The sequence below is a fragment of the Pseudonaja textilis genome, chromosome 8 (assembly GCF_049901715.1).
Source record: "Pseudonaja textilis isolate UNSWEBS1 chromosome 8, rPseTex1.2, whole genome shotgun sequence".
Taxonomy (NCBI): domain Eukaryota; kingdom Metazoa; phylum Chordata; class Lepidosauria; order Squamata; family Elapidae; genus Pseudonaja; species Pseudonaja textilis.
The window spans coordinates 10,225,180-10,243,924 of record NC_141997.1 but is presented as its reverse complement, the minus strand read 5'-3'; the positions used below and the strand labels follow the sequence as shown (position 1 = coordinate 10,243,924).

The window sequence follows — 18,745 nt, the reverse complement described above, 5'->3', positions numbered from 1 at the left end:
TGTCTTGAATTTCCTTTGATATTTACCAGGCTGTTTAACTGTACAATTTTGGCTATTTATTTATTATTTAAGTTGACTTTTGATAGTCCACTCCAACTGATTTCTTTCTGGATTGCTCCCTGCAGTTCATTCTGATGCCATTCACTAATTATGCTATTCTTTTTGTTATTTTACTTTGTTCCATATGTCATTGAATCATTTCCATGTTTATTTTATTGTTTTGCTATTTGCTGATCAACAAATTTGAGAACAGATATAGGCTGGGACTGTTGGAAATGGCATCAGTTCACTAAGTGAATGGCTTCAGGGTAAAAGCATCATAAGGAACAATGGAAATTTAAAGCACCAATCCAAATTTCTGGGTAAATTGAGAGATGGACAAGGAGACAAGTAACTAATATATGCATGATATTATAAACTGGCAATCACCATTATTCATGAGATCATATATACTCAGGTTGTTCTGTTAGAAAAAATGCTGTTCTAGGCTTCATGAACTTTTTGTATATTTCTTTTGTCCTGGATTTCTTCTAGATTTCCATCAATCTAGTTCAATGACAACTTCAGTATCTCTTTCCATTTGGACTGATATGGATTTTGGTGGTTCAGTTTTACAATGCATATTGAAACATTATGCATTAATTATATGGTAACAGATGACATTAAATCAGGTTCAATTCCTGGTGGCTACATTGTCTACATTCAGATTGAATGAATCATTCTTTTTGCAGTCTATAGTGTAACTATTTCCAAATCCTTATTTCCTAAAAACCCAAGCACATATATATGCATGTGAGAATTCGTCTATCTTTATTATGATGGTTTGTTACATAGTCAGCAGATGTTTAGATTAGTTTTGGCATTTTTATCTACTTATCAAGGACCTGTTAAAAGTATCATCACAAGATGTAAGCAGTTCCAAGTAAAGCTACCTTTTGTAATTGACTGATGGTGATTTTATCAATGCTGATGGTGTTCAAGTGGTGATTCAGTGTTTTGGGATTGCACCCAAGGCACCTATTACTATTGTTACTGGCAGTTTATATGCAACTCATTGGAATAGGATGTGATTTTCACTACAAGAATGATACATTGGAAAATATCTACTCCACAGACAACATGAACCTAATTCTCATTTTCAGTGTACAGGTAATTCTCAATTTTCGACCATTTGTTTATCAATTGTTCAAAGTTACAACAGTGCTGAAAAAAATGGCCTATCTTATGCTTATGACTATCACAGTGTCCCCATAATCATGTGATCATAGTTTGGCAGTTGGCATATATTTACAATAATTGCAGTATCCTGGGATCATGTAATCACCATCTGTGACTTTCTAACCAGCTTACAACAATCAGTCAATGGGAAAGCTCGATTCACTTAACAACAATGGCAAAAAAGTTCATAAAATTGGGCACAGTTACATATTTTTTTTTAGTATTTATTTGATTTGTCAATCGCTTACAAGATACAGGTATAAGGGTAAATATAGTTTTGAATACATGGGATAGATTCTTATAAGAAAAATAAAAAACAAAAGGACAGGGATGGTAGGCACGATTGGTGTGCTTATGCACGCCCCTTACAGGCCTCTTAGGAAGGGGGTGAGGTCAACAGTAGATAGTCTAAGGTTAAAGTTTTTGGGGTTTGGAGAAGAAACCACAGAGTCGGGTAGAGTATTCCAAACATTGACCACTCTGTTGCTGAAGTCGTATTTTCTGCAATCAAGTTTGGTGCGATTAACCTTGAGTTTATATCTATTGTGTGCTCTTGTATAGTTATGATTGAAGCTGAAGTATTCATTTGCAGGTAGGATATTGCAATGTATGATTTTATATATTATATTTAGATCGGACCGGAGGCAGCATAGTTCTAGGTTTTCTAGGTCTAGAGTTTCAAGTCTGGTGGCATAAGGTATTCTGCTACAAGTAGAGGAGTGGAGAACTCTTTTTGTGAAATATTTCTGGACATTTTCAATTGTGTTAATATCAGATACATGATATGGGTTCCAGACTGATGAGCTGTATTTGAGTATTGGTCTAGCAAATGTTTTGTATGCTCTAGTTAGTCATGTAATAATACCTGAGAAAAAGCTATGTAGATTAGGTTAACCATTTTTAACGCCTTTTTGGCTATGTAGTTACAGTGGGCTCTAGCACTTAGGTCATTTGAGATGAGTACTCTAAGGTCCTTGACAAAGTTTGGATCCTCAACAAGGTCTTGACTATTTAGCTTGTATTTTATTTTCTGATTTTTTTTCTGCCAATATGTAAGATAGAGCATTTATTTGTTGAGATTTGAAGTTGCCATTTGTTTGACCATTCTGATACATACTCAAGGTCTTTTTGGAGGGTAGTACTATTGTCTATGGTGTAGAATAGCTTTACATCATCAGCGAAGAGAACACAGTTGCTCTTGATATGATCACAGAGGTCAATTATGGAAAGTATGAAGAGAATTGGTCCTAAAACACTGCCTTGGAGGAACATCACTGTTGACAGGTACAGAATTTGATAGGACGCTCCCAATTTTGATCATTTGTTGTCTGTTTGACAGGAATGCTTCTATCCAGTTATGTAGGTGTCCAGAGATATCATAAGATTTTAGTTTTAGGAGTAGTTTGTCATGTACCATTGAATCAAAAGCTTTACAGAAGTCTATGTAGATTGCGTCTATTGCTTTGCCCTGATCGAGTTGTATAGTCCATATGTTTTTGCAGTGTAAGAGTTGCAGATTACAGGATAGTTTTTTTCTGAAACCAAATTGTTTATTAGAGAGTAGGCTGTTTGTCTCTAAGTGGAGGATAATGGATTGGTTAATAATTGTTTCCATGACTTTACAGGTGACGCAGCATAAGGAGATTGGTCTGTAATTTTCAACTAGGCTAGCGTCTCCCTTTTTGAAGATGGGGATGACCGTGGCTTGTGACCATAGTTTTGGCAAGGAGCACGTCCTGAAAGATTTTTCAAAGATTATGCTTAGAGGTTCGGCTATGGCAGTGGATAGCTTTTTTAAGAAGTAGGCACATATTCCATCCAGTCCAATAGATAGGGATGGTTTAAGATTGCTCAGTGCTTTTTCAACAATGTCTTCTGTAAAATCAATATGTATTAGATCACTGTAGTTGTCTGTGGTTCGACTAGGAAGTACTGGGCTTGATCCATTGCTGTTTACAAATACTGAGCCAAAGAATGTGTTAAAGAGGTTTGCTTTGATGGTGTCGTCGTTGCAGTCTTTGCCATTAGGCCCTTTCAGGGGTAGGATGGACCTTGAATCTTTTAGTTTGTTGTTTACAAAATTGTAGAAAGCGCGGGTGCAATTTGTGCGTAGAAGGTTTTCCTCTTGTTAAATGTGATAATTAGTGCATTCAGTTTTTATCTGGTAGCATAGATTTTTGTATCGGCTTTTGAAGTTGGCAACATGACCAGATTTGTTTTTTTGCCAAAGTGATCTCTTTTTGGACTGAAGCTTCCTTATTGTTACGGGTAATCTGTTTTTCCTGGTTTGGGGAGTTATTATATAGTTTGATGGCTCTTTTGATTTCTAGTAAGAATATGTTGTAATTGTCTTCAACAGTATTGCATCCAGTGAATAGAAATTGCCAATCAAGGGAAGAGAGGTCGTTGATTATAAGATCATAGTTGCCTTTTTTCCAGTTATAATTGGGGATTTTTTCATTGTGATGATTTTTGTGTGGACATATGTTGAGACAAAAGTCAATCATGTTGAGGTAACTGTTGGAAAAAGATTCTTTAATTTGTATTCCATAAATTGAATTCAAACTATTGCAGAAGATGAGATGGAGGCAGTTGTTAAGCCTAATATTGTTGGTTACTAGTTGTTCCAGTCACAGATTTGTTACAGCATTGTGGAAGGTTGCATGTATGGGTTCAGTTGTACATTCGTTTAGGGTCCAGTTAATATGAGGTACATTGAAGTCACCAAGAAAGATAAAAGCGTTTGGGCAGGATGCTGCCCATGTTAGTAGTGTATTTAGCTTGTTTACATGTTCAATGTCATAATCAGGGGTTCTGTAACAGAGTAAGAATGGAAATGTAATATTTAAGGTCAGTTCACAGATAATGGTCTCATGAAGAGCAAGCTCTTTGGTAACTTGGATGTTTTTTAAATGTAAAGATTTTTTATAGAAGATAGCAACACCACCTCCTCTACGGATTTCACGATCAGATCAGTAAACATGATAGTCTCTTAATGAGATAATGGAGTCAGGAAGAGATGTGTTGAGCCATGTTTCACAGACAAATTTGATGTTGAATTTAGCTGTATTTAGTAAGAGGAGAAATTCAGGTATTTTATTTACAAGGCTTCTTGCACTGAGTAGCTTGCATTTATGGCCAGTTGTAGTTTGAACTGAGGTAGTTGGGGGCATGCGTGCCTAGTCTTGGGTGATGGTGGATTGGTTGAAGTAGGGTTGGATGCTGAGTTGTGGGTTGTGTGACTTTCTTTTGATACAGTCTGCACGGTAATCAATGTACAGATCCTTCTCTCCATTGTCTAGATGATTTTTGAGTTCTGTGCATAGTATACGGGAGCAGGCAGGTTGCTGTAAGGTTAGGTCAGGATGAGATCAGAGGTTTTTATGGTTGGTGTTGTTTTTGGCGAGTGAATTTATAGTATAAATGAATTTACGTTTGCTTAATTCATTTTTGCAAATGACTGCAGAAGTGTGGGGCCACAGAGCCGTCTCTGTTTTTGAGCTCTCGGGCAATGCGAGAAATGTCAAGTATTTCATCAGGGGAAATGATTGATGCTTGATAGTCACTGATGATGTTGTGGACAATTGTGATATCATCATTGTTAGTGGTGTCCTCTAGACCAAATAAGATGGCATTAGGATGCTTTCGTTCCTGCTCAACGGCTTCTCTGACGAAGATTGGGGTATCGTTATTTGTTGGATTTATGTTTTTTTGTGGATTAGGTTGCAGTTGTTGGTTTGTAGCTATTGGATTAGGTTGCAGTTGTTGGTTTGTAGCTATTGGATGTTCAGGTTTTTGTGTTGTGTCTTCTTTTTTTTTCAAGGTTACTTAATCTTTCATTTCAAGTGTCCAGGGATGCTACTATGGTGTCAAGGGATGATATTCACATTTCTACAGAGTCAACTCTTTCCAACATATGTTTGCCCAGTTTGGGTTTGCATGGTGGGCAGGAAAATGGAAATGCATAATTGGGTGTTTCTAGGAATTGAGTCATTTGCTTGGGTAATTCCAGGCAGTCATGATGAGTATATTTTTCACATAGAGAACATTTGATGGAATTTTCATTAACCTTTGGAGTTACAGAGCATATAAAGCACGTGCAGGAGTCTTGTGGTTCATTGGTGGGGATTTTTTTTTTTTAGGTTGTGGTTCGGTATTGGATTTTTTTACTGGCATGGTGGATTTGTTGAGATAGTACATTGATTAAATTGCTTAATAAAACAATTTTGGGTAATCAATACAGCCAATATCACACCAATTAATCAATTACAATAGTCTCTCTGGTCAAGTAATTATGCTAAGCAAGAATCAGCCTAATTAATTAATTACACTTGCATTTCAAATTCCCAGAGATTGTGGGAGAAGCTGCTGGCTGCTTGTGAAGGAAGCAGAGGGTGAGTAGAAAAAAGAGAGGCAGTTTGAATTGCTTCCATTGCATTTCAAATTCCCAGAGGTTGTGGGAGGAGCTGATGGCTGCTTGTGAAGGAAGCAGAGAGTGAATAGAAAGGAGAAAGATAGCGGCCCGCATGCCTAATGGCGCACAAATCATATAAATATAAACCAAGAATACAAATAAGACATTTGTATTCAGAGTAAGTGCGCTTGAGATTGTGATTTTATTTTATTTCAAAATGACTGGTTTAGTTCAGTGTAATACTTGCTTTACAGCTGTCTTTCGCAGTACTCTTTTCAAACTTGGATAATGTCCTCTTTGTAAAAAAATAACCAGTCTACATGGATAGATTACCTATCTAGAATCTCTAATCTGTGCTCTCCAAGAAGAATAGGTGCCCAGTCCAGCCATCTATTGAGCTGCCATGCTACCAGCCCCCACTAACACAAAGATCCTACAGGAAAAGGGCAATATGGACAACCATGGGATCTGGCAGGGGTGAGAGCTGTGAACCATAAACACAAAACTTTTGCTGTGTCCCAGCATAACAGATACAATGCCCTTACTGACCTTAATAGGGACACTAAAGTGGCAGGTCAAGGTAGTTGTGATAATGATAACTTAAGTAAGCCAGGGATCATGGTCCTACAAGAAGAACTTACTTTGGAAAGGAGAAAGTGTGAATGAGGTATTACACATCAGTCACACAAGAAGAGCAAGGCATCCAAAAAGAGAAGCCACCTTCTGGTTGGGGGCTCAATTATAAGGGATGTAAATTTAGGAAAGAATACTGAGGTTTTGAAAGAGGTCAGATGTCTACCAGGTGCTACTGCCAGCAGAGACAAGAAGCGTATTCTAAGGCCAGAGATGAGAGAATATTATATAAGGGCAAAGAGATTATAATTCTTAAGCAGATTCCAAGTAAAGTGAGGGCCATGAGGCAAGAATATAAATTTTTAGCTAATTACTTAAATAAAAATGAAATCTCATTTAAATGGCTAATCCCAGAAGGGATGCTAATATTGTGGAAGGGAAGAAAAATTAAAATAGACTCAATTGAACAAGCACAAAACTTCCTAGAACAGCTAACAACCACGGAGGATCAACTCACTAGGGAGAAAATCCAAAGAAATATGCAGGAGGATCGTAACCGCCATAGGAACAAAGAAGAAGGATTTGTCCAAATTCAAGGGAAAGACAACTTACATCGAGAAAGAGAAGAAACAACTCCATATCAACCACAAGAAGAGAGCCGTAGAGTTACGAGACAAAAAGCGAGGCAGACTTAAGTAAATCGACGAAGGAAAGAAAATTCTTTCCATTAATATAAACGGCCTAAATTCAAGAGCTAAAAGGAAAAGGACTCTAACCAAACTAATAAAACAAAATGTTGATATAATTTGCATACAAGAAACACACGTTAGGAAAAGTGAGGAGAAATTCCTAGAGTGTCCGAAACTGGGAAAATTATTTACAGCACCAGCAGATAAACACAAAAAGAAAGGCATCGCAATCTATGTGAGAGATGACTTAAAAGCGGAGTTAATCTGGGCGGACCCTGAAGGAAGAACGCTGGTAGTACAAATCTCGATTAATGGCATTACACTCTTACTGGTAGTAATCTATGCCCCAAATGATGATCAAGGTAAATTTTTAAACATCTCCATCAAAAAATAACAGAATTCGAAAATGGTAATATTATTCTGATTGGCGATTTTAACTCTATTGCTGACTACCGGAAGGATCATAGTAATAGGAGTAAGAACAAAAAGGGAATAGAGAATTTTCTAAGCCATGTAAGGATATGTTGAATGAAATGAATCTGGTAGATATCTGGAGAAAATTAAATCCCAAAAAGAACAGTTTACTTATTATTCTAACCCGCACAAAATTTGGACAAGAATAGATATGGCTTGGATAAACGGTGAATTGATTAATGAAATCAAAGATAGCGAAATCTTACCAAATGACTGGGCTGACCACAATCCAATTCAAATAACCTGGAGAGGTAGAGGAAAACCAAAGAAAAGATGGACTTTTAACACTCATTTAACAAAAGAAGAAGAATATATTAATAAACTGAAAGAAGAACTGAACTTCTTCTTAAAGGAAATAATAATGATCTAACTTGAAACAAAATATATGGGACACATTTAAGGCATTTATAAGAGGAATAACAATCTCTTACAATGCTATGAGAAATAAAAGAAAGTATGCCCAACAAAGTAATCTACAACAAGAAATTAAAGATTTAGAAATCCAATTACAAAAGAACCCCAAAAACCAAAGAATACAGAACCAGTTAATAACAACTAAACACAAATTAAATTTACTGGAACAAGAAAAATTGGAGATTAGTCTGAAAATGACTAAACAAATCTACTTTGAGCATGCAAACAAACCAGGGAGATGGTTAGCCCACAAACTTAAGAAAACGAAAGAAAAAGATTGATACACCAATTAATGGATGAGGGGGCAATATGCAGGAGGAGATAGAGAAGAAAAAGAGATTACTTTTAATTACTTCGAGAAATTATACAAAAAAGAAGAAGTCTCTGAGGATAAAATAATGAAATACCTGGAGGAAGCGAATGATAAAGCAATTGGAGAGGAAGAGATAGAATTATTAAATCAAAAAATAACATGGTCCGAACTGAAGTCAGCAATAGAGAAGCAAAGTAACAATAAAGCACCTGGACCGGATGGGATACCGGTAGAACTTTACAAAATTATCATAGAACAAATTGGACCACTGATGCTGGATGTTTTTAATGAGGTACTCTTAGCAGCCAAGATGCCGGACTCGTGGAGGGAGCCTTAATTTCGCTGATCCCGAAGGAGGACCTAGACCACAGACTTATTAATAATTATAGACCAATTTCGCTCCTGAATGCAGATTACAAATTATTCTCTTCTATAATAGCTAATAGATTAAAACAGGTTTTAAACACTTATATCCATGAAGATCAAAATGGATTTCTCCCATTTCGACAAATTAAGAATAATTTAAGAACAGTGATAGACATTTCAGAATACTATGAAGCCCACCTGGAAAAACAATTTGCATTTATGTTCTTGGATGCTGAAAAAGCATTCGACAATTTAAATTGGCATTTCTTAATTCAAAAAATATATAATATGAATCTTGGCACCAGATTTGAAAATGTCATCACAACAATTTACCACACTCAACAGGCAAACATTCTAATAAATGGGGAACAAACTGGCCCGATAAAAATAGAAAAGGGGGTAAGACAGGGTTGCCCTCTCTCCCCTCTGCTTTTCATATTCGCCCTAGAATCTCTTCTGACGTACATTAGGCAAAATTTGAGAATTAGAGGTCTAAGGATCAAATCAGAAGAATATAAACTACAGGCTTTCGCTGATGATTTGGTTTTTTTTCTGGAGGAGCCTATAGAAAAAGGACACAACTTATTAGAAGAACTAGAACGATTTGGAGAAGTCGGGGATTTAAAATAAACAGGGGAAAAACAAAATTAATGACTAAAAATTTAACAGGAGACCAGAATAAAAGCTAGAGACAACAATGGGAATACAGGTGACAAATAAAATTAAATACTTAGGAATTTGGCTAACTCCACAAAGTAAATCGTTAAAAGAAAATAATTATGACAAACTTCTTCAACAATCTAAGAAAGACTTGGATTTCTGGAGCAAGTTACAACTTTCCTTATTGGGCAGGATTGCTTTGATTAAGATGAATATTCTGCCAAAATTTCTATATTTATTCCAGACAATTCCAATCAAACTAAATAAAAATTTTTTATGGAACTAAACAAGATAACATTGAATTTCATTTGGCAGGGGAAAAAAGCTAGGATTAACGTAAAAGCCCTACAAGATTTGAAAAGCAGAGGAGGGTTAGCCTTGCCAAACTGGGAAATATACCATACGGCAGCCACCTTACTATGGATAAAGGATTGGGTAAACCTAACCAACAAAAAGAACACTAGTATTAGAAGGCCACGATATGCAGAAAGGATGGCATGCCTTTCTGTGGGAATCAGGAAACCCAGGCAATCATATTTCCATAGGCATCTTATTAGGGACGCTTTATTAACTAATTGGAAAAAAAGTACGTAAAAAACTTTATCTAAAAATACCGATTTGGCTGTCTCCAATGGAAGCGATAGTACACCCTAATAATTTGGATATAACCAAAATGATTAAGTATGAAAATTTATTAGACCTACAAGGAAAGTGAAAAACACGACAAGAATTACAAGAACAAGGATTTATAATTGATCAGTGGGTGTACCTTCAAATTCATAGTAAATACAAACAAGACATTAAAGAATTTGGAATCTACAATAAATTACAGACTCTAGACAAAATTCTATTAGGACCAAGTAAAAAAAATATATCTAAATTTTACAAATATTTATTAGAAACAGAACTGGAACAAGAAATTGTCAAGGGAAATATGATTGCGTGGAGCAGAAATGTGGGTCGGAGCATTACCCTAGCAGAATGGGAAAAGGTCTGGAACAGGAACATTAAGATCACGAAATCAGCAGCTTATAAAGAAAACTTATATAAAATGTTTTATAGATGGCACCTGCCTCCTTCGAGATTGGCCAAGATGAACCCCAACACGAGCCCCAAGTGTTGGAAATGTCAAAACATAGAAGGTACCTTCTTCCACATGTGGTGGTCATGCAAGGAAACCCAGAAGTATTGGCAAAAAATTAGGCACTGGCTAGAGGAAATAACCATGGAACAGATTGAGTACAAACCGAGTCCTTCCTTCTAGGAATTTTTGATAAACGAATATCCAAAAAATCAAAGTATATTACAATCCATATCTTAACGCGCCAGACTGGCATTTGCCCAGTGCTGGAAACTACCTTCCATCCCCACTGAACTTATGGTCATTCAGAAAATTTTCCAATGTGCAGAAATGGACAATCTAACCCAAGCATTAAAAAATAAAGAATCTTCAATTTATTCTAGCAATTGGAATCCTTTGTATATTTGGCTTAATCAAAGATAGTTCACCGCTAAGAAGACTAAGGCCGACGATAGCTTTGAAGAAGAAAAGACCTTACTGACAGTCACAAAATATGGTTTTATTATAATTGTCTTTCCTACCCTTGTTTTCCCCACTTTTCCCCCCTTCTCTTCCCTTTCCCTCTTTCCTCTCTCAAACTTTCCTTTCTTTCCCTCTTGGCTTACGCCAAGACTGGTGCGTCTCTTTGTTGTATATAATTTATAGCTGTGTTGTTGTCTTTTTTTAAAAAAAGTAAAATTAATAAAGTTTATTTAAAAAAAAAAAAAGAAAGAGGTCAGATGTCTACCAGGTGCTACTGCCAGCAGAGACAAGAAGCGTATTCTTAAGATAGTCAAGAATGCCAGCAAGGGCTGTGATGGTGATGCTATTATACATCTTGGTACAAATGACCTGTCCCAGAAGGATGTACTTTCTGTTCAGAAAGACTTCCAGAGCTTGGGGTATGAACTTAGTAATATGGACTGTAGGCTTATCTTTTCAGAGGTTCTACCAGTATACAAGGAACAAAAAGGGAAAGGGCAGCTTGTAGTAGAGTTTAATGTGTGGCTAAAGGAGTGGTGTAAAAGGGAAGGCTTTGGTTTTATTAGTCATGATGTCTGCAGCTGGTCCAATGAAAAATTGTAGAAAAGAGATGGTTTGCATCCATCAAAGAAAGGGACTGAGTTACTTGGCATTAAATTCAAAGATTTACTGGATAAACATTTAAACTGAACAGCAGGGACAGAGAATTAATGGATTCAGAACATCTCTGTCCCCAGCAACCTAAAACTAATAAGGATACCAGTGCATGCAAAATAGATGTTTGTGCAGGTAAGATTATCAACCTTGATGCCAACCAAAACCAAGCATTTAATAGTGAGTGCCATGCTATGTGCATTAATCTAACAGGTGGCAAGAAAGTAGGGGCAAGCAGGCACAACACAGGTTATGTAGACAGTAAACACAGTGTCAGACATAAAGATCTCAAGTGCCTATATACAAATGCACAAAGTCTGGGGAACAAGCAGGGTGAATACATGAAGGTAAATATGATATAGTTGGAATAACAGAAACTTGGTGAGATGAAACCTATGACTGGAATATACTGGCAGAAGGGTACAAACTATTCAAAAAAAACAGACCCCATAAAAGAGGAAGTGGAGTTGCACTGTATGTAAAGGACCACTATATTGCTACAGAAATGCATGAAACCAAAGATGAAAACCACCTAGAATGCATATGGGTCAATATAAAAGAAAAAAAGAATGACATGGCCATAGGCGTATATTATAGGCCACCCAATCAAGCAGAAAAAATAGATGTCCTTTTTGCCAGCCAACTAACAAACATATGCAGGAAACACACAATAATAATGAGAGACTTCAATTATCCTGAGATCAATTGGAAAACTAATTCTGCACCAAGTGAGAAATCAAATAAGTTCCTAACCAACCTAGCCGACAACTTTGTTGTCCAAAAGGTAAAGGGTGAAACTAGAGGGACAGCCATACTGGACTTAATTTTTACAAACAGAGAAGAAGTGATAGAGGGAGTTGAAACTGCAGGAACCTTGGGTGAGAGTGACCATGTCATACTAAAATTCAACATAACACAAACACAAGCAACAGAACATAATGACACCAGACTCTTGGATTTTAAAAGAGCTGATTTCAATAAACTCAGAGAGAACTTGGGAAAGATTCCATGGATGAAAATCCTAAAGGGGAAAACAACTCAAGAATCTTGGGAAACTCTAAAAAGTATGATCATAGAAGCCCAGACCAGCACAATACCACTGAGAAAGAAAAACAAGAAATCCAAGAAGAAACCAGCATGGCTGCACAAAGATATCTCTGGCAAATTCAAAGAAAAAAAGGACAAGTACAAAAAATGGAAAGAAGGACATACAACTAAGGCAGAATATCAGCAGATAGCCAGAATCTGCAAAGACGAAGTCAGGATAGCAAAGGCTCAGAACAAACAAAGACTTGCAACAAAAGTCAAAGATAATAAAAAAAGTTTCTTCCAACATATAAATAACAAGAAAAAAATCAAGGAAACAGTCAATCCACTAAAGAGAGAAGATGGCAAGGAAGTAACAGGCAACAGAGAGAAAGCAGAACTCATTCTTTGCATCGGTCTTCACACAAAAAGAAACTATAGCTCAACTCACCAAAAACATAACTGTAAAAGACAGACTAGAAATAAAAGTGAAAATAAGCAAAAAAAAAAAAAAATAGTAAGAGAACACCTGTCTGATCTTGATGAACACAAATCACCGGGGCCTGATGGATTACATCCCAGAGTTTTAAAGGAGCTGGCAGAGGTCATCTCAGAACCACTGCACCATATCTTTCAAAAATCCTGGAGCACCGGGGGAGTTCCGGTTTGTCAGGCTTCGGAGGCAGCAGGAATTCGCGTTTGTGCGCGATCCCTGCTGCGCTCGCTGCTGGAGTGCCTTCGATCCAATTGGATTAGGAGGCTATAGTTATCCTGTAGGGATAACTGAAGAGAGGGGAGATCCGGGCAGGGGTCGGAGGATATCGTACCCTGCTTTCCCAGCCGGCTTAACTCCCTTTTCCAAAGGTGGTGGAGTGGCGGTCAGCAATGGCCGCCACAAAGAACCTCTCAGCCGGACAAGTTGTGTTCAGGAGGAAGTGAAGAAAGAGAAGGCTTTTGGCTGAACCGGGACGACAATTAACATCTGAATACCCTGGAACTTTGGCTTTTTAAGTGATATATTGTTTCCCAGAAGATTGTTTAGCTGCGGTGAAAAGTAAAGGGAAAGTTTTTCTTCTTCTCCTCACTCTCCTTCCCACGGAGACAGCAGATGGAAATCGGAAATACCCACTTTGGCAGCAGAAGGTACTAACTTTAAAAATTAAAGCCAAGGGGACATTAGATTTCTAAACACTGACATTTAAAAATTAAAATCTTTTTGCTTTAAGTGGGAAGGAAGAGAGGTAAATGATTTATATCAATGTTTGTTGAAGGAGACTGCTTGGAGTTTTATAAGGTTAGAGATTAAATTGCAATAAAACTTCCAAAAAATACCTTGGAATTGTTTAATTGAATTCTACCCCAGGAAGAGAAAGTAGAAGAAAGAGCTAAATGAAACAGACTGTGCTGATTGTGCTGACTTTGATTGCTTGATGACTTTGGGACTTTAACTATCTTTTGAAAGACTAAGAAAACATTTGGATTGTTTAAAAAAAATTTCACAATGGTATCTGTTGAAGAACTGAAAATGCGATTTGAAAAATTAAGAGAAGAGGAAGAAGAAGGCAAGGGTTCCTTTGGATCTATCCTTTGCTTTTTAGAAATGGTGATTTCTACTTATCAGGAAATGCAACAAGAAAAAGGCTGGGATGATGAAGAAGAAGCCATTTTTAATGGACATATGATTTTAAATGAGAAAGAAAAGGGTAAAAAGGAGAAGAAAATGAAGAATTTAAGTTCTAAAAAAACAACCAAGTAAGGGAATAATAAGGTGAAAAATCGATATAATGTCAGAAAGCAAAAGAAAAGAGGAATACAACAGAGAGGGGAGACTAAAAGGCTGGTGATTGGGGGGGGGGTAAAAAGGTTAGATTTGACAAGGAAGGAAGGGAAAAAGTGAAGGGAAGTTATAAAGGCTTAAAACAAGATGCTAATAAACAGGTTTTTTTCAGAGATAAAGGGTAAAACATAATCTAAAAGGAGATTCTGCAAAAGTACACAAGATTGTATTCTAGTATTTGTATTTGAAATATGTGTTAATAGAATATTATAGGGAATGTGTAATTAATGTGTAATTAGTTTAATTAACTAATTTGTTATGGAACATTATTTTTAATATACTATAAGATCATTATGTTTTATATTTTAAAATGTTATGTAGAATGTACTAAGCAGAATCAGAACAGAAACTATGTATTATTTTAAGTGTTAAATTTGGGGGGAAAATAGAAAGGTGTCATACTTCAACCAGTGATTACAGGAAAAGGTTTGTGTTAAAGAGAAAGATAAATGGATAATTGAAAAAGAACAGACAAAAGATACAAGTATAATATTTAAATTGAGATTAAATAAATAAAATAGAATTAAGAGAGTGAAAAGAGGGGAGAAGACATATGGAAAATATAGAATGTTAAATAAGATATGAAATAGTATATAAGGTGAGCATGAATTTGATTTATGTCTGTACAAAAAGTTATAACCCGAGGTTAAGCCGCTTTCTAAAAAGAAGTTTTATGTTTTTATGTTATATATTAGGTTAGCTTATGTTTGTTTATTGAGGATTAATGATGTTGCATAAGAACATATGAAATAGTAATAATATGAAATATAGTAATATGAAATACATGAAAGTATAAGTTTAATGAATAAAATTGAACAGAAATAAAGGAAGAAACAGTGAGAAGTTGGAAAAGAGTAATAAGATATGAAGTTGAATATATAAGATGCATATTAAATTGTGTGTGGAAACGTGATAATTTAGAACTATGTTGTACTTAAATGAGATGTCTTATTTGTTTTGTTAAGCAGTTTTTAGAAAAGATGTTCTATGTTCTTATGTTTTATGTTTTGTTTGTCTGTGTATTCTCTTTGAAAATTAATAAAATTTGTTACAAAAAAAAAAAAATCCTGGAGCACCGGGGAACTACCAGAGGACTGGAAAAGAGCTGATGTGGTTCCCATCTTCAAAAAAAGGAAAAAAAAACAGACCCAGGAAACTATAGACCAATCAGCCTAACATCAGTACCCGGGAAGATACTGGAAAAGATAATAAAAAAATGGATCTGCCAACATCTAGAAACAAGTAAAGTAATAACTACCAGTCAGCACGGGTTTGTTAAAAACAGATCATGTCAAACCAATCTTATTTCATTCTTCAACACAGTGACTAAATTAGTAGACCAGCAAAATACTGTGGACATAATATATTTAGATTTCAGCAAGGCATTTGACAAAGTAGACCACAACCTACTTCTTAGTAAGCTAGAAAAAAGTGGAATAGATAGCACCACCACTAGATGGACTCGCAACTGGCTGACAAACCGTACTCAACGAGTAGTCCTTAATGGATCTAAGTCTACATGGAGGGAAGTAAGCAGTGGGGTGCCACAAGGTTCTGTCTTAGGCCCAGTACTCTTCAATATCTTCATTAATGACTTAGATGAGGGAATAGAAGGGGAACTTACCAAATTTGCAAGATGATACTAAGCTGGCAGGAATAGCTAATACCCAAGAAGATAGGCTCAAGATCCAGATGGATCTTGACAGACTAGAACACTGGGCCATACCTAACAAAACGAAATTCAATGTAGAGAAAAGTAAAGTCCTACCCTTAGGCAAGAAAAATCAAAAGTACACATATAGACTGGATGAAACCGGGCTCGATAGCAGTAACTGTGAGAGGGGTCTTGGAGTCTTAGTGGACAACCAGCTAAATATGAGCCAGCAGTATGCAACAGCAGCCAAAAAAGCTAATGCAATCCTAAGTTGTATTAACAGAGGGATGCAGTCAAGATCAAGGGAAGTACTAATACCACTCTATAAAGCCTTAGTAAGACCACACATAAAGTACTGCATCCAATTTTGGTCACCACATTATAAAAAAAGATGTTGAAACTCTAGAAATAGTACAGAGAAGAGCAACCAGGATGATTAGGGGACTGGAGGCTAAAACATACAATGAACAGTTGCAGGAACTGGGCTTGGCTAGTCTAGTAAAGAGAAGGACCAGGGGAGACATGATAGCAGTCTTCCAATATTTGAGGGACTGCCCCAGGGAGGAAGGGGTCAATCTATTTTCTAAAGCGCCTGTAGGCCAGGCAAGGAGGGGGGAAGCAGTCTGCTGCAAATGTCTGAAGGCCGACTCACAGGTCCCGGTGCTCACCGCCCTGCAAGGATGGGATGAATCTCACCATCTCACTGCCCTACAAGAATGATTATAGAGCCCCCGGTACTGATGAGCCCCACCGCCTTACCTTCTAGTAAGGATAGGTTGAATTGCAGATCGTTGAGTGCTTTTGAATAGAGCGCTTTTGAATTTAGCACTTTCCAAAGAATGAGCTCTTTTCTGGTGTGCTGGTCAAGGATGGGAGGAATAGGAAATCGCCAAGTACTTTTGAATTGAGTGTTTACTGAGGAATGGAGCTCTTTTCTGGCTTGCTGGCAAGTCTCGGGCGTTAGGCTTTCCACTTTGCTGGCTGGACCTGCAGGGCTTGTCGCCTGGCACTGCCCATGCTTGCCAGAGCTCCTCATGCTGTCGCAACCACTGCCACCATTCCCTTCCTCAAAGTCCATTCCCTGTTGTTTGAGATTTACCTCAGGATGTTCCTGACGCGTCTTTCTAGGAGGGGAATTGCCTTTTTCTCAACTTTACAGCTTAGCAACAAACGTTCCAGTCCCAATTTTGGTCATAAATTAAGGATTATCTGAAGTTTGGCCTTCACAAAGTGAGGGAGTTCTTTTAAATTGCTAGAATTCATTTTCATCATTTTATTTGGTCCAAGAAGTTGTTGAGTCAGATAAAAAAAATGCACATTTCTTAATAGTCCACTAAATACTTCTACGAGTGTCTCTAAAAGGACTTAAAGTCAATATCCAGCTTCAGTCAAATGTTTTTTTAAGTGGCCATTTCCCCTGAACATGAAGATTTCATGAAATGAGAAATAGCCTTTAATGTTTTATCTTCTGTGACTGAGTTCATCATCTTTTAGAGTTATCAAAATAATCATTGTTACATCATGTCATATTTCCTTTTTAGGAGATGCTCATATCTGGATGGAGTCTAACTTTTATGCACTCAACTTATTGCAATTTATAATTTGTCATTTTAAAAGGATTCTTTAGAACTTATTGGCATTTTGTATTGTAAGGAAAGTGTCAGGCTTGTGATCAAGAGATAAAACACAGTGTGTGATGCAAACATCTTTTTGTTGTTTCCCCTGAATAATTTAACAAGCACTTGTCACATGTGACAAGTGAAGCAAGATACCATCTATCTCCCAAAAGACGAAAAGTCATCACAACACCAAGGGCCAACATTTCATACAGTTTTAGACTTGACAGTGTTTATTCTGATGTTAGCTCTTGTTAGCACCTAAACCTTGAGACTGATGACATCAAAACCACAGGAAAAAAATTAATTGATGTTATATTAATAAAACAGTGTTCTGAACACATCTATATGAATGAGGAATGGATGTTCCAGCCAATGTTCTGGAAGAACCAATGTCAATTCTTCTTTGAGTTACATTGATGACTTGTGACTTGCTGATCTATTGGCAGATCAACATAAAACAAAACATTACTTTCCTGGATACCAAATCATACAAATGGAATATTCTTGAGCACATCATGGTCTGCCCTATAGAGAAAATCAGGGGAACACAACCTTTACAATAATGGAAAAGAATGAGCATGTGACATCTAAGAAGAGAAAAGTAAAGTCTTAGCAAACTTCATGTGGGTCAAAGTAGTTATCACACAAGTTGGGAACTATGATAAACCATTTAAATATTTGTTATGACTTATCTGTAAGTTTACCACAGCTCTCAGGTGGCCAAACAACAAATCTAAGCATGTATCACTATTCCTATATGCAAAGACTGCCTAGGGCAGGAAATACTCAGGCTTGGATAAGGAATGGTGGTGCTGGTTCTCTTAGGAAATACACTGCTCAAAAAAATAAAGGGAACACAAAAATAAGACATCCTAGATCTTAATGAATGAAATATTCATATTAAATACTTTGTTCATTACATAGTTGAATGTGCTGACAACAAAATCACACAAAAATTATCAATGGAAATCAAATTTAGCAACCCATGGAGGTCTGGATTTGGAGTTACACTCAAAATTAAAGTGGAAAAAAACACTACAGGCTGATCCAACTTTGATGTAATGTCCTTAAAACAAGTCAAAATGAGGCTCAGTAGTGTGTGTGGCCTCCTTGTGCCTGTATGATCTCCCTACAACACTTGGGCATGCTCCTAATGAGGTGGCGGATGGTCTGAGGGATCTCCTCCCACACCTGGACTAAAGCATCCCCCAACTCCTGGACAGTCTTTGGTGCAACGTGACATTGGTGGATGGAGCGAGACATGATGTCCCAGATGTGCTCAATTAGATTC

General features: G+C 36.8%; 1 protein-coding gene across 3 annotated transcripts in view; it reads left to right on the top strand.

The window, feature by feature from the left end:
* Positions 1-18,745, top strand: part of GLRA2 (glycine receptor alpha 2) — a 175,967-nt gene that overhangs the window by 129,766 nt on the left and 27,456 nt on the right. The window lies entirely within an intron of this gene.